The following is a 12,566-nucleotide window of genomic DNA, read 5'->3' on the forward strand; positions in this document are numbered from 1 at the left end:
GCAACAGACGTCAGAGATGGGCTTTCATCCTTCAGAGCTCAGCTACTGCTTATCCTATGAATGGAGCTCAGTCCACAGGCTGGTCTGACATTCAGGTGAGTTCTCTGCTCCGCTCAGCACTGAGCTCTAAGAAGCAGCTGCAGGGTAAAGGTTTGGGTGCAATGTACACCTCTAAGACAAAGGGCCTCTTCATCCTATTCTGTTGGCAGAAATATCAGACCAGTGAATGGAGTAACCAATCTTTTCTCTGTGGATTTAGAGCCCAGAGACACTGTGTCAGTCAGAGGTCACCTTTACTGTGAGGGTACATCTTTCTCCTGCAGTTAAAATTGTCCTTGACTTCCATCTCCTCCTGAGATCACTTGTGAAGGAGCTTCAAAAATTCTGGTTTTTTTGGTTTGTTTGTTTGTTTGTTTTTTTGAGACAGGTTCTTACTCTATCGCCCAGGCTGGGGTGCAGTGGTGCAATCTTGGCTCACAGCAACCTCTGCCTCCCAAGCTCAAGTGATCCTCCTGCCTCAGCCTCCTGAGTGGCTAAGATCACAGGTGTGCATCACCATGCCCAGCTCATTCTTTGCATTTTTGGTAGAGATAGGGTTTCTCCATGTTGGCCAGACTGGTCTCAAACTCGTATGAAAAAGTCACCATGCAAGTAATACCATGATTTGATAAAGTGAGGTGGCAGGTGCACAGGTATTATTTTGCTCAGTATTCTCCAAATGTTTGAAATACTTTATGATTTAAAAATAATTTAAGGGACAGGTGCAGTGACTTACACCCATAATCTTAGCACTTTGGGAGGCTAAGGCAGGAAATCGCTTGAGCCCGGGAGTTGGAAACCAGCCTGGGCGACATAGTGAGACCCCATCTCTACAAAAAAAAGAAAAAAGAAGAAAGAAATGAAAAAAACTTAGCTGGGCATGGTGGCACGCACCTGTAGTCCAAGCTACTCAGGAGGCTGAGGTGGGAGGATCACCTGAGCCTGGGGAGGTCAATGCTGCAGTGAGCCATGATTGCTCCCCTGTATGCCAGCCTGTGCAACACACCGAGACCCTGTCTCAAAAACATAACAATTTAAGGTGAATAGATTTACATTCATTGTAGAGCCCCTAGGAAAGCAATGTCAAAATCTATCCCCCCCGCCAAAAAAAGTTGACTTTTTCAAACCCGTGAAAACGTACGCAAATGAAGTCTTTCCAGTGAATAAATTAACAGGCCATGTGGAAACCATCCTGGTGATTCCAATTTCATCTCTGTTCTTAAGTGTTTGCAAAGTAACCTCATACCTTAACATGAGCAGAAGAGATGGAAGATAGGTTTTTGCTTGCAATTGGATTCCTGAGTACCCATTCCATAAACTTAAACTGCAGTCATGACAGAGAATTAACTACGTAGCTTGTAAACCTATATAAACAGGCAAGTATTTCCTATCATCACTGTTTTGCTATGCTTTGCTTATGAGCTAGAAAGAACTACTTTGTAAATACTGCTACTACGTCTTTACTAAGTACTACTACTTAGTAAATAACTACTTACAAAATACTAAAGCATTTACTGAGTATCAGTACTTAGCAAATGACTACCTACAGAATACTAAAACATTTACTTATTAGCCATACTTAGCAAATGGCTACTTACATAAAATGAAAGTATTTACTGTGTAGCAGTACTTAGCAAATGACTACTTACAAAATGCTAACATATTTACTGAGTAGCAGTACTTAGCAAATAACTATTACAAAATAGTAATTACAGATTTTGTGCAATTATGTAGTAGTGCTAAATATTAAAATACTTAGTATTTTAAAAATACTAAAGTATTTACAAATTACTAAAGTATTTACTAATTAGTAGCATTTACAAAAAAGTATTTTCAGATTGGAGTGTAGTGGCATGATCATGGCTCACTGTGGCCTCAACTTCCAGGATCAAGGGATCCTCCCACCTCAGCCTCCCAAGTAGCTGGGACCACAGGTGCATCCTACCACACCCAGCTAATTTTAAAGTTTTTTTTGTAGAGACACGGTCTCCCTAAGTTGTCCAGACTGGTCTTTTGAAAATTTTAATTTTAATTTTTTTCCTTCATTTTCTCTAGTTACCATGCTGCATTTTATTTTATTTCTCACAGTTAGTGTACACACTGTGACATTATTCGTAATATTCCAGAGGGATGTTACTCCTCAGGTCACAGGGGGTTAATACCCTGGGACAGTAATCCTCATATTCCAGGGCGGTGATACTCCTAAAGTCACAAGGTGTGTACCCCGTGATATTATTCGTCCTATTCTAGGGGGACATTACTCCTAATGTCACAGGGATGTACCCCCTGTGATATTATTCATAGTATGCCAGAGGGATATTAGTACTAATGTCACAATGCATGTACACCTTGTGATATTCTTCATAATATCCTAATGTCACAGGGGGTGTGTTCCCTGTGATATTATTCCTAATATCCTAGATGGATATTGCTCCTAACATCACAGGGTGTGTACACCTTGTCATATCATTCATAATATCCTAAAACTACGTTATTCCTCACTTCATGGGGGGTGTTCACCCTGTGATATTACTCATAATAGTTTTGTGGGATGTTACTCCTAATGTCACACGGGGTGTACACAGAGTCACACAGTGCTATGACCTGTAATATTCTATAGAAATGTTACTCATAAATCACAGGGGCTGTACCTCCTGCGATATTATTTGTCATGTTCTAGGGAAATGTTACTACTATTGTCACAGGGGGTGTACAGCCTGTGATATTACTTGTCATATCCTAGTGGGATGTTACTACCAATGCCACAATGCCTGTACAACCTGTGATATGATTTGTAATATCCTAAAGAGATGTTACTACTAAGGTCACAATGCTTCTACACCCTCTGATATTATTCACTATATCCTTGGGGGATGTCACTCCTAATGTCACATGGGGTGTACTCCCTGTCATATTAGTCGTAATATCCAAGGGGGATGTTACTTTAAATGTCACCGGGGGTGTGTATCGTGCCTATTCAATGCCTGTGATACTATTCCTAATATCCTAGGGGCATGTTCCTCCTAATGTCACATGGGGTGTACACCATGTGTGTACACCTGCTGTGATACTATTCATAATATCTTAGGGGAATTTTATTCCTGATGGCACAGGTGGTGTACACCATGTGTGTATACCGCCTGTCTCATTATTCGTAATATCCTAGGGGGATGTTTCTTTTAATGTCACAAAGGGTGCACAAAATGTCACAGAAGGTGTTCACCTTGTGACGTTATCTGTAATACCCTAGAAGGATGTTACTCCCAATATGTCACAGGGGTGTACACCCTTTGATATTACTTGTAATCACATAGAGAGATATTACTTCAACTATCACCATGGATGTACACACATAGTGCATACACTGTGATATGACTCGTAATATCCTAGGGAGATACAACTCCTGATATCACAGTGCGCGTACCCCGTGTGTGTACACCCTTGATATTAGTTGTAATATCCAGAGTAAAGATTACTCCTAAGATCACACAGTGTGCACACCGTGTGATATTTTTCATCATATTGTAGGGAGATATTGCTTCTAGTATCACAGCCAGTGTACCCTTTGTGTGTATACTCTGTGACGGTATTTTTTATATCCTAGGGAGGTATTACTGCTAATATCACAGTGGGTGTTCATCCACTGTTATCATTCTTATTTGACCTTGCTGCCTTTTTGAACCCACACTACAAAAGGAATGGAACAGATAAAAAGACATTGAGATTAGACTGTGCTGCCGTGCGGCCGCCGCAGGACACCTTTAACATCCCTGTTTCTCAGGCTGTAGATGAAGGGGTTCAGCATGGGGGTGACAACCGTGTACATCACTGAGGCCACTGCACCCTTTCTGGGGGAAGATGACACATCCGAACTGAGGTACCCTCCAACGCCTGTTCCATAAACTCAGCAAACAACTGACAGGTGAGACCCACAGGTGGAGAGGGCTTTATACCTCCCACCTGATGATGAAACCCTCAGAATGGAGGAAACAATTTTAGACTAAGAGAAAAGGGTCCCCGAGATGGGAAGAAAACCAAATATGGCGGCAGGGAAATACATGATTATGTTAATGGTGAAGGTGTCACAACATGCAAGATGGGGGAGTTGAGAAGGGTCACAGAAGAAATTAGGAATTTCCACATCCTTGAAGCAGGTCACTTGTAAGGCAATCAAGTTGTGCAGCTGGGCGTCTAAAAGACTGAGAAAAAAAAAAGACAACAAAACTAGGAAGCCACAGAAACACGGGTTCATGATGGCTGAATGATATAGAGGGTGACAGATGGCTACAAACCGGTCATAGGCCATCACACTCAGGAGCATGTCTCTCTTCCATGCCTCCAAAAATGACAAAGAGAGACATCTGAGTCAGGCAGCCTGCATAGGAGAGGACTCTGCTGTGAGATTGGATGTCCACAATCATCTTGGGGACTGTGGTGGAGGTGAAACTGATGTCAGGCAAGGACAGGTTGGAGAGGAAGAAGTACATGGGGGTGTGGAGGTGGGAGTCAGGGCTGATGGCCAGGATGATGAGCAGGTTCCCCAGCACCATGACCAGGCAGATGGACAGGAACAGCCCAGCGAGGACCGGCTGCAGTTCTGGATCCCCTGAGAGTTCTAGGAGAAGGAATAGAGAGACATCTGTTAGATTCTGTGGCTCTGCATAGTTTGGACACCTTTTGCCTAGAAAAGAGGGTTGAAAAATGGGAAACAAGTAAACCAACACCCGGCATTGATTGTGTCTGCATTTTGAATAGAAGCCATTCACAAGTCATGTTTTCAGATTTCAGAGCAATCCACACTCAGCAATATTTTGCAGTTCTGATAAACTCAATTGTCTTCTAGTGCTTTCATCATTGATTTCTGTGTTATTCACTTCTTGCTGTACACACCTGCCTTAGAGACAATAGATTCAAGAATGTTCCAAGAACCAGATCATCATATATAACAAATTCATAATTGCTAGAAAATACAGCCTATCTTGTCTGAAGGAAAATATGTAATAAAACCATTCTCTTCACTTTAAGAAAAAGGTTATCCTAATTAAAGGAAACTAAGAACTCAAATATTTTATTTCATTCTACTAGATGGATACAAATTCCCTTGATTTAGAACATTTATAAACACTGTAGAACAGCTGAGACCGGGCCGGGCGCAGTGGCTCATGCCTGTAGTCCCAGCACTCTGGGAGGCTGAGGCGGGTGGCTCACCTGAGGTCAGGAGTTCGAGACCAGCCTCAACATGGGGAAACCCCGTCTCTACTAAAAATACAAAATTAGCCAGGCGTAGTGGTGCATGCCTATAATCTCAGCTACTCGGGAGGCTGAGGCAGGAGAATTGCTTGAACCTGGGAGGCAGAGGTTGCGGTGAGCCGAGATCGAGCCATTGCACTCCAGCCTGGGCTACAAGAGCGAAACTCCGTCTCAAAAAAAAAAAAATAAAAAATAAAAAAAACAGCTGAGACCACGTCATCTGGAAATGAAATGAAAGTTGATAGTTCATAAGCAGAAAATAGTTCCACATGCCGGTTAGGTCCTAGTGATTTCATCATTATGTGTTCTGACTTTTCTCCTTCAAGAAAGTAATTGCTTCCTCAAATCAGTGGGTCTTCTTTGAAAATTCACGGAAGCTCTAACTCCTGTCCTTAGCTTAGGTGGACTTAGAATTTTCATCAGAAAGTTTGGCCGGACGCTGTGGCTCACTCCTGTAATCCCAGCACTTCGGGAGGCTGAGGAGGGCGGATCACGGGGTAAGGAGATCAAGACCATCTTGGCCAACATGGTGAAACCCCGCCTCTACTAAAAATACAAAAACTTCGCCCGGTATGGCGGTGCGCGCCTGTAGTCCCAGCTACTCGGGAGGCTGAGGCGGGAGAATGGCTTGAACCTGGGAGGCAGAGGCTACGGTGAGCCGAGGTCACACCACTGCCTCCAGCCTGGGCAACAGGAGCAAAACTCCGTCTCAAAAAACAAAAAACCAAAAGAATCAAGTAAGTCGAAGTCACACTGATGACAGCCAATTTTTGTGAACCAAGGAAGTATCAATTCAATAATTCACATAGATGTTGACTTTTGCTGTCTCCTATGTGCCAAGCAAGATATCGGCTCTGGGGCATCAGAAACAAAAGAGACTCACTTGTTCCTCTCACAATACTCAGTACTTACTGAGATAAGGACAAAAGTAAATGTCCTGTCTGGAATGCAGAGAAACCAGAACTTCAGGTCAGGGGATATTTCCGTTGAATTGTATGGAGTTGAAGCTGAAAATATTCATGGATGTACCTAAAATTCACTTTGCCTTGACTTTACGCATCCATCACATAGAGATCACGCAGCGGGCACCCACGATCGGTTTCATCATCGCTCACTTCCATTGGATCAACTAGAAATCAGCTCAGATAAGAGTGCTGAGTCTCAGAGGATGGACCTCTCACCCCTTGCCATACAGAGGAGTAGAAAGGGTGGTATTCCAAATTCATGGCCACACTCTAAGTCCCGGGTACTATACTTCATGGTCTTCCAACTTTCAAAAAGTTGTGGTTTTGGTTTTGGTTTTGTTTTTGCTTTTTTGAGACGGAGTCTCATTCCGTTGCCCAGGCTGGAGTGCAGTGGAGTGATCTGGGCTCACTGCAACCTCCGCATCCCAGGTTCAAGCTATTCTCCTGCCTCAGCCTGCCAAGTAGCTGAGATGACAGGTGCCCACCACTACACTAGGCTCATTGTTTTCTATTTTTAGTAGAGACAGGGTTTCACCATGTTGTCCAGGCTGGTCTCCAACACCTGACCTTGTGATTCACCTGCCTCAGCCTCCCAGAGTGCTGGGATTACAGGCGTGAGCCACAGCGCCCAGCTTCCAAAAGTTTTCAACAGAGCTCAGAGGTCTTAACCACAGGCACATCTGAGGAGCATTCACAAGCAATTCACAGGGAACCTCTTAACACTTGCGGACCATACACCGCCAGCAATGTTTCTCAGTTGTGTCAATTCCAAAAATCTCAGAATTATTACGTGATTTACTTTTTTGCTATACAAGGCTTTCTGTACATACTACTTTAGAGAAAATCCACTGAAGAATATTAGAAGACCAAAACGTCATATATAACAAATCCGTGATCTCAGTAAAATACGGCCTGCTCTTTTCAGAAAAAATAGAATGCAATGAAAATGTTCTTCTCTCTTGAAGAGAAAGATCTCAGTCTAATTGAAAGAAATTAAGAAGCCGTGAAATACACTCTATTTTATTCTGACACCGTGCTACAAATTCCTTTGATGTAGAATATGTAAAAGGACGATACAAGAGCTAGGACCGCATTATCTAAAAATGAAATCGAAACTTAGAGTTCTTCATCGGAAGACCTTTTCACATGCCACTTACTTTTCGTATTTATTATCATCCTTAGGTTTTCTGACATCATTTCTTCATAAAAGTACATGCACACTCAAATATGGGAGCTGTGTTTCCAAATGAATTGAATATATAACTCTTGGCCCAGCGCCATGGCGCACCCCTGTAATCCCAGCACTTTGGGCGGCCGAGGCTGATGGATCACCTGAGGTCAGGAGTTCCAGACCAGCCTGGCCAACATGGTGAAACCCCGTCTCCAATGAAAATATAAAAATATTAGCCGGGCGTGGTGGCGGGTAACCCTAGCTACTCGGGAGGCTGAAGCAGGAGAATCCCTTAGAACCTGGAAGGCAGACATTGGACACCCTGTGATAGGATTTTTGATATCCTAGGGAGATATTTCTCCTGACAGCAGAGTGGGCGTACACCCTGTGATATTATTTGTAATATCCTAGAAAGATATTTCCCCTAATATCACAGTGGCTGTACACCCTGTGATATTAATTGTAATATCCTACAGAGATATTACTCCTAATAATACAGTGGGTGTACACCCTGTGATATTATTCATAATATATTATGGAGATACGACTCCTGATATCACAGTGAGTGTACACCATGTTTGTACACCCTGTGATCTTATTTGTAACAACTTAGAAAAATGTTACCGCTAATATCGAAGTGGGTGAACACCCTGTGATGTTATTTGTTATCTACTAGGTAGATATTACTCCTAATATCACAGTGTGTGTACACCATGTGTGTACAGACAGTGAAATTATTCGTAATACCCTAGGAAGATATTACTCCTAATATCACAGTGTGTGTACACCATGTGTGTATAGAGTGAAATTATTCGTAATACCCTAGGAAGATATTACTCCTAATATCACAATGGGTGTACATGCTGTGATATTATTGGTGATCCCCTAGGGTGATACGATTCCTAATATTACAGTGGGTGTACACTCTGTGAGGTTATTTGTAATGTCCTAGGAAGATATGACTCCTAATATCAAAGTGGATGTACACCATGTGTGTACACTCTGTGATCTAATTCATATTATCCCAGAGAGAGATTTCTCCTGATATCACAGTGGGTGTACACTCTGTGATATTATTTGTACTATCCTAGAGAGATATTGCTCCCAGTATCACAGTGGGTGTACACCCTGTGATATGATTCATAATATCCTAGAGAGATATTACCTCTAATATCACAGTTTCTGTACACCCTGTGGTATTATTCATCATATCCCAGGGAGATATTATCCCTAACATCACAGTGCGTGTACAGCATGGGTGGACACCCTGTGATGTTATTGGTAATATCCAAGGGGGATATTACCCTTAATGTCACAGTGGGTGTACAGCATGTGTGTACGCACTGAGATGTTACTCGTAACATCCTAGGGAGAAATTACACCTAGTGTTACAGTGGGTGTACACCATGTGTTTCTATTCTGTGATGCTATTGGTAATATCTGAGAAAGTTATTAGTCCTAGTGCCACAGTGGGTGTATACCATGTGTGTCCACTCTGTGGTGTTAATCGTATTATCCTAGGGAGATAGTTCTCATAACATCACTGTGGGTGTACATCATGTATGTACTCCCTGTGGTCTTATTGGTTATGTCCTGGGTTGATATGACACCTAATATCACCATGGGCACACACCATAGGTGTACATTCTGTGATGTTATTCGTAATATCCTAGGGAGATATCACTTCTTATGTCATAGTGGGTGTACAGCCTTGTGATATTCCTGGTAGTATCCTTGGGATGTATTACTCCTGTTATCACAGTGGGTGTACACCCTGTGATAGTATTTGTAATATCCTAGCGACATATCACTGTATACCCTGTGGTATTCTTTGTGACATTTGAGGGAGCTATTTCTCCTAAAGTCAGAGTGGGTGTACACCCTGTAATATTCTTCCTGATATCACAGTGGGTGTACACCGTGAGTGATTTTTTTTCTAATATCCGGTGGGGGAGAGGATGATATTGCTTCTAATATCATGGAAGGTATACACCCCCTTGTGATATTGTTCCTAGTATCCAGGGAAGGAGAGGATGACATTATTCCCAATAGCACTGGGGGTGTACCACCTCCTGCCGGGATATTGTTCTTAATATCCGGAGGTGGAGAGAATGATGTTACTCCCAATATCCCAGGGGGTGTACACCACACCTGTTTGTAGACACCCCCTTTGATATTGTTCCAAATGGCCTGTGAAAGAGTCAATATTACTCCCATTATCGCAGGGGGTGTTCAGCCCTGACGATATTGTTTTCTAACATCCAGGGAAGGAGAGTATGATATTACTCCCAATATCGCAGGGCTTATACACCTTTTTGTGTTATTGGGCCCAATATCCTGGAAAATAGAGGATGATAGTACTCCCAATATGGAAATAATTGTACAGCACCCCTGTGATATTCTTCCTAATATCCAGAAAGGAAAAGAATGATATTATTACCAACAGTGTAGGAAATGTACACCCGCGCTGTGATATCTTTCCCCAAATCCAGGTGCGGAGAGGATCATATTACTTCCAATATCGCAGGGTGTGTACACCCCCTCTGTGATCTTGTTGCTAACATCCAGGTTTGGGGAGGATGACATGACTCCCAATATCGCAGGGGGAGTCCACCTCCCCCATGACCTTGTTAGTCATTTCCTGGGTGAAGAGGATGATATTACTCCCAATATCGCAGGGGGTGTACACACCCCTGTGAATATCTTCCTCATATCCAGAGGGAGAGAGGATGATATTACTCCCAGTACTGCAGGGCGTTTCCACAGCCCTGTGATCCTCTTCCTAATATCCACAGGGAGAGAGGATGATATGACTCCCAATATCGCAGGGGGTGTACACAACCCTGTGATATTGTTCCTCATATCCAGAGTGAAAGAGGATAATATGACTCTCAATTTCGCAGGGTGTGTACACCCCTCCCGTGCTATTGTTCTGAATACCCTGGGAGGGAGAGGATAAGGTGACATTGAATATCGCAGGGAATGTACACCCTCCCCCTCTGATACCCTTCCTAGTATCCAGGGGAAGAGAGGATAATTGTACTCCCAATATCGCAGAGGCAGTACACCCCACCTGTGATATTGTTCCCAATATACAAGGGGGGAGAGGATGATACTACTCCCAATATCGCAGGGGTGTTCACATCCCCAGTGACATTTTTCCTAATATCTAGGGGAGAGACAATTACATGACAGCAAATGTCGCAGGGTCTGTACATCCCTTCCTGATATTGTTCCTAATATCCAGGGGGGAAGAGGATGATATCAAATATGAAAGGGTGTATACAACCCCCACCCCTAAGATATCATTCTTAATATTCTTGAGGGGAGACGATGATATGACTCCAAATATCGCAAAGGTTGTTCACACCCCCCCCCGTGATATCCTTTCTAATATCCAGCGGGGGAGAAAATAACATGACTTCCAATATTGCAGGTGGTGCATACCCCAACTGAAATATTGCATTAAATATCCAAAGAGGGAGAGGATGGTATTCATACCAATATCGAAGTGTGTGTACATGCCCCTTGTGACATGGTTTTTAATATCCAGGGGGCGGGAGGATGATATTAGTCCCAACGTCACAGAAGGAGTACACTACCCCTGTGATATTGTCCCTAACTTCCAGAGGGGAGAGGATGAGGTCACTCCCAATATCTCAGAAGTTGTACATCCCCCGTGATATTGTTCATCATATCCAGGGAGGCACAGGATGACATTCCATTGAATTTCGTGACAGGCATACACGCACAGTGTGATATTGTTCCTAATACCCAAGAAGGCAGAGGATGACATTACTCCCAATAAAGCAGTGGGTGTACATTACCCCTGTGTTATTGCCTCTAATATCTGGGACCGGGGGATGGGGGGAGAGGATAACATTCCCTCAAATGTAGCAGGTGGTTTGATGCCCCTCGTGGTGTTGTTTTACATATCCAGCGGGGAAGACAATAATATTATTTTTGATAGTCCGATTCATCCTCTCCACCTTTCCGGAACTCTGAGGCCGGGAGGCGGCATGCAGTTTCCGTGTGATCCCCAATACCTTTGCCATCTTCTGTAGCAAGTCAGCCACAACGGCAGGCCCGTTATCTGAGCCGATCCGGAAGGGCTGTCCCAATCTACGAATCAGATCTCGAAGAAGCACACGGGTTACTTCACGAGCTTTCTCAGTTCATGTTAGATAAGCCTCCACCCACCCAGAGTAGGTGCACCCAAGAACTAGTGAATACTTGTTACCTCCACACTTTGGCATCTCTGTGAAGTCCACCTGGAGATCTTCAAAGGGGGCTGCTCCATAAGCTTGTATGCTGGGTGGAACGGCTGGACCTGGCCTCGCATCATGCTGTCAGCAGCTGACACATCGCTGCCTCACCGTTTTGGCAAGGGCTGACAAAGGCGAGATGTAGAAATACCAGCCTAACAACTTTTTGCAGTGACTCCTGACCTAGATGGGTGGTTTCTTGCACAGCCAGTACAACTGCAGCTCCTGGCAGCTGTGGCGCAGCTACTCTCCCACCCGGTAACCGAATCCATTCTTCCTCCATCACTTGTCCTTCCCTCTACCTGGACAAAGTCCTTTTCTCCTTTAGAATAAGCAGGTCCAAGATCAGGTGCTTGAGGGAGCAGAGGAGCTGTGACTGATGCCTGGAAAGGGGCAGATGCTGCTTTTCAAGCCTCTGAGTCAGCACAGGAATTCCCCAAGCCCACCAAGGTGGAAGCTCGCTGGTGCCCCTTGCAATGCATAACTGCCACCTTGTGGGGTTTCCATACTGCTTCTAATACATGGAAGATTTCTGGTTGATATTTTCTGCCTTTTCCCCCAGAGTTCAATAGGCCCTTTTCTTTCTAGCATGCTCCATGCACTTGAAGGGTTAAAAAGGCATACCAAGAATCAGTGTAAATGTTGACAGTCTCACCCTCACTGAGCTCTAAGGCCCGAATGAAAACAATGAGTTCAGCTTTCTGGGCTGAAGTGGCCTGGGGCAATGATCTGGCTTCAACAACAGTGTCCGGGGTTACCACTGCATACCCTGCACCTCTCTTTCCTTGGGTGTTGACCAAGCTGCTCCCATGCACGTATAGTTCCCAGTCTACTGATGCCCAAGGCTGGTCCCGGATGTCAGGTCTGCTAGAGTCA

General features: G+C 43.9%; 1 pseudogene; it reads right to left on the reverse strand.

Annotated features, from left to right (window-relative positions):
* Window positions 1–3,763: 3,763 nt before the first annotated feature.
* LOC134810505 (olfactory receptor 7E24-like) lies at window positions 3,764–4,666 on the reverse strand (annotated as a pseudogene).
* Window positions 4,667–12,566: the final 7,900 nt, after the last annotated feature.

The sequence above is a fragment of the Pan troglodytes genome, chromosome 6 (genome assembly GCF_028858775.2).
Source record: "Pan troglodytes isolate AG18354 chromosome 6, NHGRI_mPanTro3-v2.0_pri, whole genome shotgun sequence".
In the NCBI taxonomy this organism is placed as follows: domain Eukaryota; kingdom Metazoa; phylum Chordata; class Mammalia; order Primates; family Hominidae; genus Pan; species Pan troglodytes.